Source organism: Daktulosphaira vitifoliae, unplaced genomic scaffold (assembly GCF_025091365.1).
Source record: "Daktulosphaira vitifoliae isolate Bord-2020 unplaced genomic scaffold, ASM2509136v1 Scaffold_2, whole genome shotgun sequence".
In the NCBI taxonomy this organism is placed as follows: domain Eukaryota; kingdom Metazoa; phylum Arthropoda; class Insecta; order Hemiptera; family Phylloxeridae; genus Daktulosphaira; species Daktulosphaira vitifoliae.
Window position 1 is genome coordinate 39,927,975 of NW_026099573.1, and position 12,468 is coordinate 39,940,442.

The window sequence follows — 12,468 nt, forward strand, 5'->3', positions numbered from 1 at the left end:
TTTCTTAATGTAGTTACCATTATACAGAGTGATTCTTTTAACGTTAGCCACTCAATTTCTCATATAACAAAATTAATTGTTATATTATTTTTAGTATATTTTAGTTTCATATATTTCTTGGTTAATCAGTTCATTACTTTTTAATTCATTCCTTTTTATTTATAAGGTAATTCTAAGGGTGCTTTTTAGTCGTTTAAATGGCAACATACATATGAAACCAGCTTATAAAATAAAAAATGATTTAATTAAGAAAATGACAGGTTGATAACAACTTTTAGACCAGTACTTCGAATGTTATTAACATTTTTATATTTAGGAAAGTGCGGGCGAAAAATGTTTAATTATATATGTTGTCTTATCTGCGCCTCACCTCCAGACAATATTTTAAAATGATTAAAACTTACGATTAAAGGATCAAAAGTTGCTAACGGGTAGTCATTTTTTAAATGGATTATTTTTTATTTTATAGCTATCTAAATATTGTAGTTATAAAAATAAGCGTATATGGAGTGGGTGTATGTGGGTATTTGACCAAGTTTGGATATTTGCGGATTTGCTCAATTCGTGAGTAATGAGGTTCTATCGGGGTTGTTGAGTCCGAGGGTGTAGAATAATAAAGACAAGTAGATATAAAAGAAATAATAAAAGTTCCTCTTACATAGGTATTATATGCTGAGGCATTCTTGGGGTGTCGGAGGCCTCCTCCTTTCTGCTACCCAGTCGAAATATATGACCTAAATATATGAGCACTAACTAGTTATTAATAAGTAAATTAAATTATTTTTAAATCAAACTATTGCATTACTGTTCTTTACTCGAATTATTAATTTTAAATAATTGGGTTAATATAAATTTACTTACTTTGTGATTTAATTTCAAAATGTTAAATGACCAACGTTCTTTTTAATGATAGCTTTATAAACTTCCTAATTTTCGGAAAGATAAATAAATTAGTTTTATACGTAGAAATGTAAATAAGCGTTGCTCTAATATGTACCGACGACAACACAAATAAAATTCTAAATTGAATTCTGAGCTTCAAAAGTGATCTCTCTTAGAAAATCAGCCTCTTTTTATATTATTTTTAATTACATTCATCATGAGATGTTGTCGTCAGCGCTTTTAGTGATTTTCAGTTAATTGTATTAAATTGAACACAACATGATTATTATTTTAAAATAAGATGCATAGTATATAATTATCAATTTTACATGTATATAAATATAGAATAATTAGTGTACAGCAGTGTATATGGTATGACAGATAAATAATTATTATTTGTTTGTATACATTCGATATTAAATATAGATTATTATTTTTTCATTCATAAATATAAGATGAGTAATGCAAAGCATTTGTGCATATTACGACAACATTTATGTTTGCTTCTTTAACAATACAGTACAATGTAAGGTTTTTTAGTCTTCAGTTATATAAAGTGCCCCTATTAGTTTATAATNGTCATTAAAAAAAATAAAGTTAACACAGTTATGATTTAAAAAAGTTACTAATAACTGATAAATTAAGGAATATATACAATTAAATTTATCAAAAATAATTTTGATACATAATTATTGTTATTTTAAGAAAAGTCGTGTGTTAAGATTCATTGTGTTATAGTGGTCGTTATTTTAAAAGAACTAAAAACTAACTTCATATACCAATGAATTACTTATACAGAATTAAATTGAATTTATACTTTTTGCGATTCTATCTTGATCTTGAAATTTTTTTTAATTTCAATATGTGCTACGTTGTTGTTTATTGATAAACTTACATTAACTTAGTGTTTTTTAGGTCATCCAAACTTCGTCTTGCAGATTTTCTAAATCATTTAAATAGTTTTTTTTAATCTTCAAAAACATTAAAATAAATGTATTTAGAATTGTTGTCGAATGCCGTAATTTAAATTTTTTACCGATAACACATGTTCATTTTTCAATTCTTAAATAAATTATTTTTGAGTTTAATGTATTATTGATTCTCTCCTTTACTTCATATTTTTTTTTATTTGTGAATTTGTCAGTTTTCATATTCTCAGCTATGTTTGCTTCTTTAACAATACAGTACAATGTAAGGTTTTTTAGTCTTCAGTTATATAAAGTGCCCCTATTAGTTTATAATTTCTATGGTAAGCGTATTAACAAATCCAATTTGACTACTTTTAGAGATTCAAATGGAAGAAAAGTAAACTAATTTATTAATAATTAACATATTTTTAACTATTATTGTCTACAAAACACTTTTTCAACACTAGTGAACGTTATTTTAAACAAATTAAAAACAGACATTGGATACTGATGTCTTACTTGTGAATTAATTATATATATGGTTCTTTAGTTTGGTCCCCTAATTATGCTGTTTACATTAATTTATTAGAAAATGTCCAATACAAGTAAACGAAATCTATCTGTTTTAAATTGAATATTAGTCTTTCTAGGGATTCATATTATTTACATTCTACTCAGTTAGGTATTTCATCTTGTAAACTTAGAAGAAGAGTTAGTGATCTTATGTTTTTATATGACTTACTAAATGGTTATGTAGATTGCCCAGAGTTACTTTCAATGGTTGGCTTTAGAACTAGTCAAATAAACCTTAGAGTTATTAAACTGTTTCATGTTCCTTTCTGTACCACTAATTATAGCTCATCATCATATTTTCCTCGGGTCCTATTGTTAGCTAATAAAATTTTAAACATTGTTGATTTTTTCTATATGTCTCGTGACGTCTTCAAATTGAATATTTATAATGCATTATCTTAATTGTGTATTGTAATTTGTTTATATCTAATTGTTTATTATTAATCTGATAGTATTTAGTTAAAATTGTATTTTTTCATTTAATTTATGTTAAACTAAGAAATTATTGTATTTATTCTATCGCATTATGTTAAAGGGTTTTTTTTTACCCGTTTATAATTTAAAAATAAAATAAAATATATTATATTATAGTACGATTATTATAATTTAGTGGGTTTAATTTTTTTTTAACAATGGAAATTTAGGATAAGGGTGGCCGACCCCAAGTAATTGGAATTTAGGCGAGGAAAAAGAAGAAGATTTTTTTTTTTTAATAATCAAACTTGTGAGTGCTACATTATTTAGTATTTGTGAATTGATATTGAATAGAGATTGAGCAAAGATTATTGCTATGAACACAAAACTTACTGTCTTAAATAATTTAGTGAAAATGTCAATATTCCTCTTATTATTATATAGTCTCAATACAATTAAATTTTCCTTTTACATGTTTGAAGTTATATTTTAATCAATAAAAATACTTCAATATTTTTTAGATAAGCCATGTTTAGTACACATACGTGTGTAAATTCATATAAAGTAAATGTTATATATTTAACCTTATTTGGAATAATTTTTTTAACTGTCATTTAAAATATTGCCAAATATCAATTTTGTATTGCTGAAAATTTACAAGCACGAAATACTCAAAGCAATTTCACTTCATACAATTCTGTAGAAAGGTTTGTCATTATTAAGAGAAATGATTTAATTTAACGTCGGTTTTGATGATTGCATAATTTTTTGGAGGACGCAGGTTCGTTTTTGTAGATTTATGCGCTGTATATTAAAATATTATATGCGGTTAATTTTTGGTGCTCGCGTGGCACACGAGTACGTATTTTGGAAGACCTTTTTAGAAAAGGACAAAATAATAATAATCATATCGTGTAACCTCACCATTGTTATTAATCCTACTACTGCTTGTAAAACCCGTTGCCATGTCAACGTTGGTGGTGATACCGACTAGGGGAAAGAGGGAAACAAATAAGCAATTGAGATTTTGCCAGCCATCATGAACGTTATTTGTACTCCGTCAGAATTCTCGATTATAAATATACTCGAAATCAAAATCATTCAAAAAAATCTCGTCATTTATCTTGTTTTTTCAATAATAAACTAATATATTAGATTTGTTTTTTGAATTGAAAGAAATAAATAATTTTGCTGTCGACAGTTAATGTTAATTTTCTTTTTTTGCTTCACTACCGACAATGTGTTAAATTGTGATATTTATTACTAAAATATAGTTGAATTAATATTTTAGATGTTTCAAAGTATTTAATTGATTCCTCTTCATATTTAATTATCCATCGTTTAAACTCATTCACATGTTTATTTTTGTGCATTATTATTTTTTTTTAATTTCAAATGCAACTATTGATTTTTGATTGTTTTACAACAAGAGCTATCATATAGATAATTTTTTCTTGATTATTCAATTTCATTTATTCTTATATATAATAGAACACTGTATAAAGCTAACTATCCGAAATTCTCAAATTTATTAAATTTCTGTAATGTTTACAAATTTTATACTATATTGATATCATTTTTGATGTACAGTAATTTTTTTTTTAAATTTGATAAATACTATTTTTAATTAATATTTAATATTACAAATATATTAAGCTTTAACTTTATAATTTTTTTCGAATATAACATTTATTTATATTCACGAAAAAATAAATTTTGTTCAATATAACTTTTTAAATTGCTGTCATCACTCAAAAGTAATAATTTTTGTTTAATTAATCATTTACTAAATTATTCAAATAATGATGACGGCTATAGTCTCTCATCATCACACTTTAAATGTATAAAGTAAATTCTGTATATAATAATAGCACAATATTTTTCGTCTCTTAAGTAAAATAATAAAATTTTAGATATTTAGGGAAAGATATCAGTCAAAGAGAATAGTAAAATTGACTCGTTAGTAATACTAATATACTTTTTTTCGGTATGGCTTTATCTCAAAATTAATTTTTATGAATTGAATATGTACTATTTATTAAAATATATAACCTTATTCAAACTTATTTCCTTAGTAAAAATAACTCTTAATTAATAAATTAAAAATTCACGTTGAAAATATTATTAATAAGTTATGAATTTAGTTTTTAAAATAGAAACATAAGTATTTGATTTGTTTTTTATTGGATTTTTTTAAATATCTTGGGACTTAGCTAAAAGTTTGTTATTTGATCAAAATTTATTTAAACAGAACATAATCATTATTACTCATTATGACTTTCTTTTTCTACCAGACTAGCCAACAAAGCTCTTTGCAGCAATTTGACAAGTTTGATATTTTATAATAATATTTTATGTAAAAGTCAGAAATTTATGTCTTTTTCCCGTATTGTTAAGTTTTAAACAAGTTAACTTTATTATACTTTGTACCAAAAATGTTGATAAGTTACTTTAAAACTGTTATTAAAATTAGATAAAGGAAAACAAATTTGTACGTATGTAATACGCTATAACACAGAATAGTTTATTACAAGAAACTGATAACAGGTATCAAATTGCATATCACAAACATCTTTTATTAATTCGACATGTACAAATAAATAACAATAAAAATTTAATTTATAAGTCAGAAAATGCCCATAAATATTCATTATATACTTAATGATTCAATAGTGCATTATTGAATGATTCATTATATTTGCTGGTACACTAAGTAGCGGTTACCAATCCATGAAATTCGACTTCGGCTCATTAAAAATTTAAACATCAATATTACATTATTATAATTAAGAAATGATAACCTGATTGGTGATTTTGATTCTGTATCGTGATCTCATTTTATTTTTTCAATATCATAGTATTCTTTTTCTTTTTGAATTTTACAAATGTCAGACAGTTCACCCGTAATAGATGATTCAGATGATGAATTTGTACCGAAAGTCGGCCAAGGTATTTTCGAAATCGTTTAAATCTTTTAGAGGATTTTGATTTCAAATGTCTAATGTTAAATACCTAACTAAATTTAAAATAATTAGAATTCAAGTTCATATTTACTTTAATATTTTCTACTATAGATTTAAAAGGGAAAAACAAGTCTATCAAATATTCCTCTCGCTGTCTTTTCATTATAATCTACACCGACATGTTTACGACAGAAAATAAGAATGAAAATAAAGAAAAAATACTTCAAGTATTAAGTAAAAAAACACATCACATAATACATTTTATCATTATTCTATATAATAAGATTAGTAAATCAACACATTATAGTTTTTTATATAAATATATATACTTATATAATATGTACAATAAATACAATATAAAAAACGGTAGCACAATGGAGTCGCGGTTGAGTATGGATGTGGCATAGTTAGGACAAGTTTAGATGATATCAATATTATATATATTGTTTACAATAATGAATTAAAATTAATTTCAGAGTATTGCATTTCTCTGAAATAGTAGGTAGCAGATGAAAACTACATTTTATTCGTCAATATCGGAATCAGATGATTTCAATTGTCTTACTTTTTCATCATATCTGATGTAATGTGACACTCAAGACTACATTCATTATCAAAACACATTTTTAATGTCACTTTTGCAAATACAATTGACTAGCAATACCTTGGCTCAAAGTCTAAATCAAAGTATACCAAATTTCTTATGATTTATAATATCCAACTATATATTGAAGATGATTATCCACTATTATATTTTATAATTAATTTACAATTTACATTTCTTGTCATCTTTTATTCGTTATAAGTTACTGTTTGACTCATAACCTCACTCTTACAATAAAACCCTAATAATCAAGTTAAGTTTCAACCCTAAATTTCCATGTAGAAAAATTAATTCTTATAAATTATTTAATGTCATACTTGTCTTCATTCTTTTTAGCCATTTTTTTTAAATATGAACACATAATCTATTGTTAAAATTAAACAAATAAACTAGTTTGTAATACATTACTTTTTAGAACTCTTTATTAAAAGGAACTGATAACAGATATCAAATTGTATATAACAACAAAAACTAAGTAGGCCTATAAAATTATAATAAATGTACGCACTCAACGTGAACGTGGGATGATAGAAAATGAAGAAGATGCATCATAATTTTAACAATAATATAACTCATTGTTTGTTCTAACTCAATTTTTATTATGAATAAATTTTCTAGATAACAAATAAATAACTTTATGAGTGTTACGTCAAAATATAAATTAAAAAAAATTTAAAAAATAAAAAATTCTTAACTGATTATTCACTTGTAAATTTACCCTATTGATTGTAGTCGACTAATAAAAATTCTCAATTTTAGATTATATTCACTTTTAATTTTAGACCTCCTATGACACTATGGCGAAATTTTTGCGAATATGTCTAAAAATATATGACCGAGTGTTGATAGCAAAGTATAGTAATACTAAACTTTAATTAGATGAAAATGTTTGTTATGTTTAAACAATCAGACATGTATGCCAAAATTGAACAAAAGAAGTACTGACAGATGATTAACTTAATAGATAATTATTGTAATTAAAACTTGGATATTATAGTTGATGAGTTATTTCCTACGGTAGAAGTGTACATTTCACAAACTTCAAAGATTCCTTTTCAACTTTTTGTTTCAAAAAACAATTCATAATTAAAGATTTGTGTGTTAGTTGTGAAATTTAATAACATTAAATGAAAGACATGTTGTATTTAAAAATACTTTTTATAAAATTATATATTAAATCAATGCACCGAAACCTAATAAGTGATATTCATATTAACAAAATTTAAATAAAAATTAACGAAAGTGATGGTCTGGCGTAAAAAAATGATAATTTTTTGCAAAAACGAAAATGTGTATGTTGGAATAAATTTAGAAAAATCTAGTAATATTTATTAATAATAAATATTTAACTGGGATTTACCATCAATTTATATTTAAAAATATTAAATTAACATTAATTCTTATAGCATAAAAAATTTGAAGTGAAGCTTCTGAATTTTTTATTAATTTAAGTTGCGGCTGCTTTGGTTACTAGACCTTTGAAATGTTTTTATGTAAAAAATATGGTTCATTGATAGTGAACAATAATGTAATATAGCACTGATTAATTAATATTATTAGCTTGTAAAATTATTAATATTTACTCGTCAAAAATTATCAAATGGTTAATATTTTGTTTTAAAACACTAAAAGGTTAACAATGATTTTCACTAATTACTTACTTATATAACGTAAAACATTATTTTTAAAAAAGCTCTTACAATATTGCCTTTAGACCGCCAATTCATCACACCGTCTCGTTATCTCGTCGACCTTTTGGATCCTTGTTGTAACTTATTCGACCAATCATCAGTCTTCCCCTAACCTCGCCTCAGGTTTGTCCACATCTCGATATTTTCTTTCGCCTCCTTGCCGCCAACCAACTGATACTTTCTATACGTGTATACTTTATAAAACAAGCTCTAAAGCTTACGACATGGCTTTGGCATCGTTGCTATGGGATACGACCGGGTAGCTTTGGGTCATATGAATTTTCTCTAAAGTTTTTAGTCTGAAAAAAAATGATAGTTTTTTAACGTAATTTTTTAGCTAGAAATAAAAGTGCTAGTTTGTCTAGCCTATCTTCAGCTGTGAGCTCAGCATGTTCATACCAATTGGCTGGATAATGTATGCAACAATAATATACAGAGTGTTCAGTATGTAAGGAAACAGATAAATTATTACAAACATTGAGAACCATAGAAATCAGTTTCCTTACTTATTGAAAACTATATAATGTATAATGGTATGACAGGTCAAGAATAGATTCAATGTAAACTCTTTCATTTTATGACGATTCAATTATTTTGACTATGTTGGATTCTATTAAACTTTTTTTTTTTTTTATCGAAGATCAATAAAATACTTCAACAAACGAAACGCAAAAGTTATTCAGAGGTCAAGAGGGCTCTGTTAAAAATTTATTGGAACTTACAAAACTTAAAATAATTTTTGTTTAATAAATAAATGATTTTTAGTCTATAATTTATCATTTTAAACTATTCTTGACTTATCTTGTCTAATTTTTTCATATTCAGTAACGTAGTGATTATTTTTCTACCTTTGGAAATTTATTTTAAAATCTTCTTTAAAATTATATATATATATATTTTTAATTAATAACAAAAATTATTCGCTTAAATAATTCTCATTGAATGACAGTTAAGGTTTTTAAGGAATTTAAAAATATACATATTTATATTTAAAAACTAAATGCAAAATCTAATTATATATTATTATTAGAAGTATTATATATTTTGATAATTGATAATATTGGGATTAGCCCAATTTACAAATTTGATTATAGTAGATATACGTTAATATAGTAAATATATATTAATAATTATATAATATAGTTAATAATATAGTATATAGTATATAATATAGTAATATAGTTAATATAGTAAAAATACGAGTATAAGAGTAGTATTTACAAATTGTTTCAATAATACATAAATGCATATACTTATAATAAAATAAATTATATTTTGTGAGATATAATGAGAAGGTGGTGTCAACATTAGTAGTATGCATCAACCGGATTATGGAAGAATTAAGCAATCGTGATGTTGAATAGAGAGGAATAAAGAAAGAAACGAGCGATTTTTAACGAAGTTTTAAAATTAATGAGAGATAATAATTAAGGGGAATCTACATCGTCGGAATAAAAATAAGATTTATAGTGTGTCTACGATCAGCTATAGTTGGGAACCTACTAATAGCACAGGAACATAATCACGGAGAGGGGGCATAAAATATTGAATATATAAGAACATACATTTGTAGATGTAGATTTTTTTTTTGGCTACATGTAATCGTGGAATTAGAAACAACAGTCAATGGGTCCCAAGGAACACTTTCGTATTAAAGGATAGGACATACAAGGGAGCAGTAAAGGGGTTTTAGAGACAAAATTTGATTAAACTTTTGACATGTGCGGTTTATGAACTCAAGAAGCTTTAGAGATTTGCAACATCGGTCATGGATATGAGCTACAGATGAAAGATCTTTTTGAAAAGATGAAACCTATGTCACGAACTGTCTTATTAAACTTATTAATAGGAATTTTAATAATATGGTACGTATAGGAGATAGGAGCCCGAAGACGAATTCGTATTGAATATTATGGTACAGGATGATGGGGTGTGAATGGCGTGTCGAAACACAATAAGTTAGACGGTTATTTTAAGTGTTAAGTATTTGGCGTTCAGTCGTGTATTGTGATGAACACTTGTATGTTTATGAACAGTAATTTAATACTAAATAATGTCCCACAGAAATAAAGAAAAATGATCACAGGCTTATTGAGTCGACGATATTACTTCAGCGGCTTCAATTGGACGATGCATATCGTGTGGTGGCAAGAAGATGACTCCACGTAAATTTGCGGCGAGTCGTCAACGGACGTGCGGCACTTGCTGGACTTTGTTTCTTGGCGGTGTTAGTCAGTCAAACTACCGAATGTAAAGTGCTGGAGCGTTCTTGGGCACTATCAACCCAGATGAAAATTGTGGACCAGAGGCAGAGTGTCGTGAAGCTTATACTACCGTGCCAGTTACCTCGATCTTAGGTAAAAACTCAGACGGAGTGAAATCCGTATAAGAAGCACGAGATATATCAGTATACACAATACTAACCAACCCAATCTTAGTAGTGTGGTCACGTAGTGCACGTGCATACATGTTGTCAAATGTGAAATAATTTTTTAACTGAATTGGGTTACGAACAGAACCAGTCACATGATAAGGGTCATTCAGAACATCAATCTCACTCCGCGTATCTTTAATGGAGGATGTTACATCAGAGTCATTATTAAATGGCCAGAAGCCAATACTAACTTGACCAGATACAGACGCAGGTCCCATGTTTGAGATTTTTACCTTAAAACTAGAAATACGATATGACTGGTAATTGGTAGTAATCGACTGTACTTCAGAACTACATAAAGCAGAACTAGATGGTTCAGCAATACAATCAGATAATAATGACCCGAGAAGCATGGATGGTGTTAAATAAAAACACGCAGTTAGACCAGTCTGATACAGCTATCAGCGGTGATGGTATTTGAAGAAATTGTTGGATTAGATACACCAATCATGTTGAAGACAAGATCGGCAACAAAAGTAGTAATAGTAGCACCTGGCAACAAAGATAGAATATGACGTACACCTTTGTGAATTACCATATACACGCAGTATGGCGACGGCTGACTAAGGTGGTACGGGTCGCGGGGCAACGTGTATTGCAAAAATATTGAATTCTTTAAAAAATCGAATAACTAGTATAATATACACATATTTTTTTTAGTTTCATGCTTTCACGACTCATTAAGAACCATGGGTTTTTCCTCGAATAAGAAATGTAGTTTCTTAATTATAAATACTTGGAAAGTAGGTAACTTTGATATAATTGGACAACTCATCAATTCCCTCCTCATTGTCGTCCATTAAATTATCGAAGGTTTCAATTATATCTTGAAGTTTTATAAAAGGGGCAATACCATCAATTTTAATAAATTATTCCTTATTCTTGGTTTACTGTAATTTAAGTATTATTCTCTTGGTCCGCAATGGACATTTTGTGGACATACTGGTTGTCCAAAATGAAACAAGCATCCTGTTACTTAAATCTCATTAAAGGCGTTCATCAAAACTATAATATTAGTTAGTAAACTCAAAATCACTGAGTATCGTAGAACTTTATCAAATATATTGTACCAAATGTCGTTTTTATAATTAATGTATAGCAATTATTGTTATTCTTACTATATAATGTATTATTATCATCATCTCCTTAGCCTTTATCACAAGTGTAAAGTGCCGGTTTAGTAATTTGACAGGTTTTATACACCGACTGTTGATCTGACGTAACCACATTATAGCTCAAGAAGCCAGCATTGGACAAGTTTTATTAATGATAAAGTTGCCGTAAGGTCACCCATCCGAAAACCAACAGCAAACAGCGCAACTGAACATCAGCGCTTAAACAACAATTAAATTATCTTGTGCGTCACTCCTCGTCTGTCATTATATAATGCATTTTTATTCAAGTAATAAACTAATTTTTAACGCAGCACTTGTATAAAAAGTCAAAAAAATTTTAGACGTAAGTCGTCATGGTTAATTGGACCTATTTTTAAACCCACATCAATGTACAACGCATTTTCAACTGAAGTTTTTATAATTTATATTTGTTTTTATTAAACGAGGTTTATTTTTGTTAACTGATGAAATAAAGGAATAACACTTTAATTAAAATAAATGATTATTATATAACCAATACGAGTCGTATAATATACAGTAAAATTTCGTTCTTATATATTTTATCGAACGTATACATATGTTAAAATATAGTAAAAACATAAGTAACACAAAGTTGGTTTTATATCAAATAGAAAAGTAAAGAGATTAGTGGTATAGTAATTTACTAAATTATAATATTGGGTAACTTAAATATACATAATTACTTATTAATTACTATACATACTTAATATATAACTACACCATTAACAAGACAATGGTTTATAAAGTAAAACTTTATACATTTTTGTTTTAATAATCTAAAATATATTACAAATAATATAAATTGTAAAAACAAATAACAACTATACCTTGATTATAATACTAATACGTCGCCATCATCAGGT

General features: G+C 26.6%; 1 protein-coding gene across 2 annotated transcripts in view; it reads left to right on the forward strand.

The window, feature by feature from the left end:
• Positions 1-12,468, forward strand: part of LOC126899616 (uncharacterized) — a 49,893-nt gene that overhangs the window by 14,858 nt on the left and 22,567 nt on the right. The window lies entirely within an intron of this gene.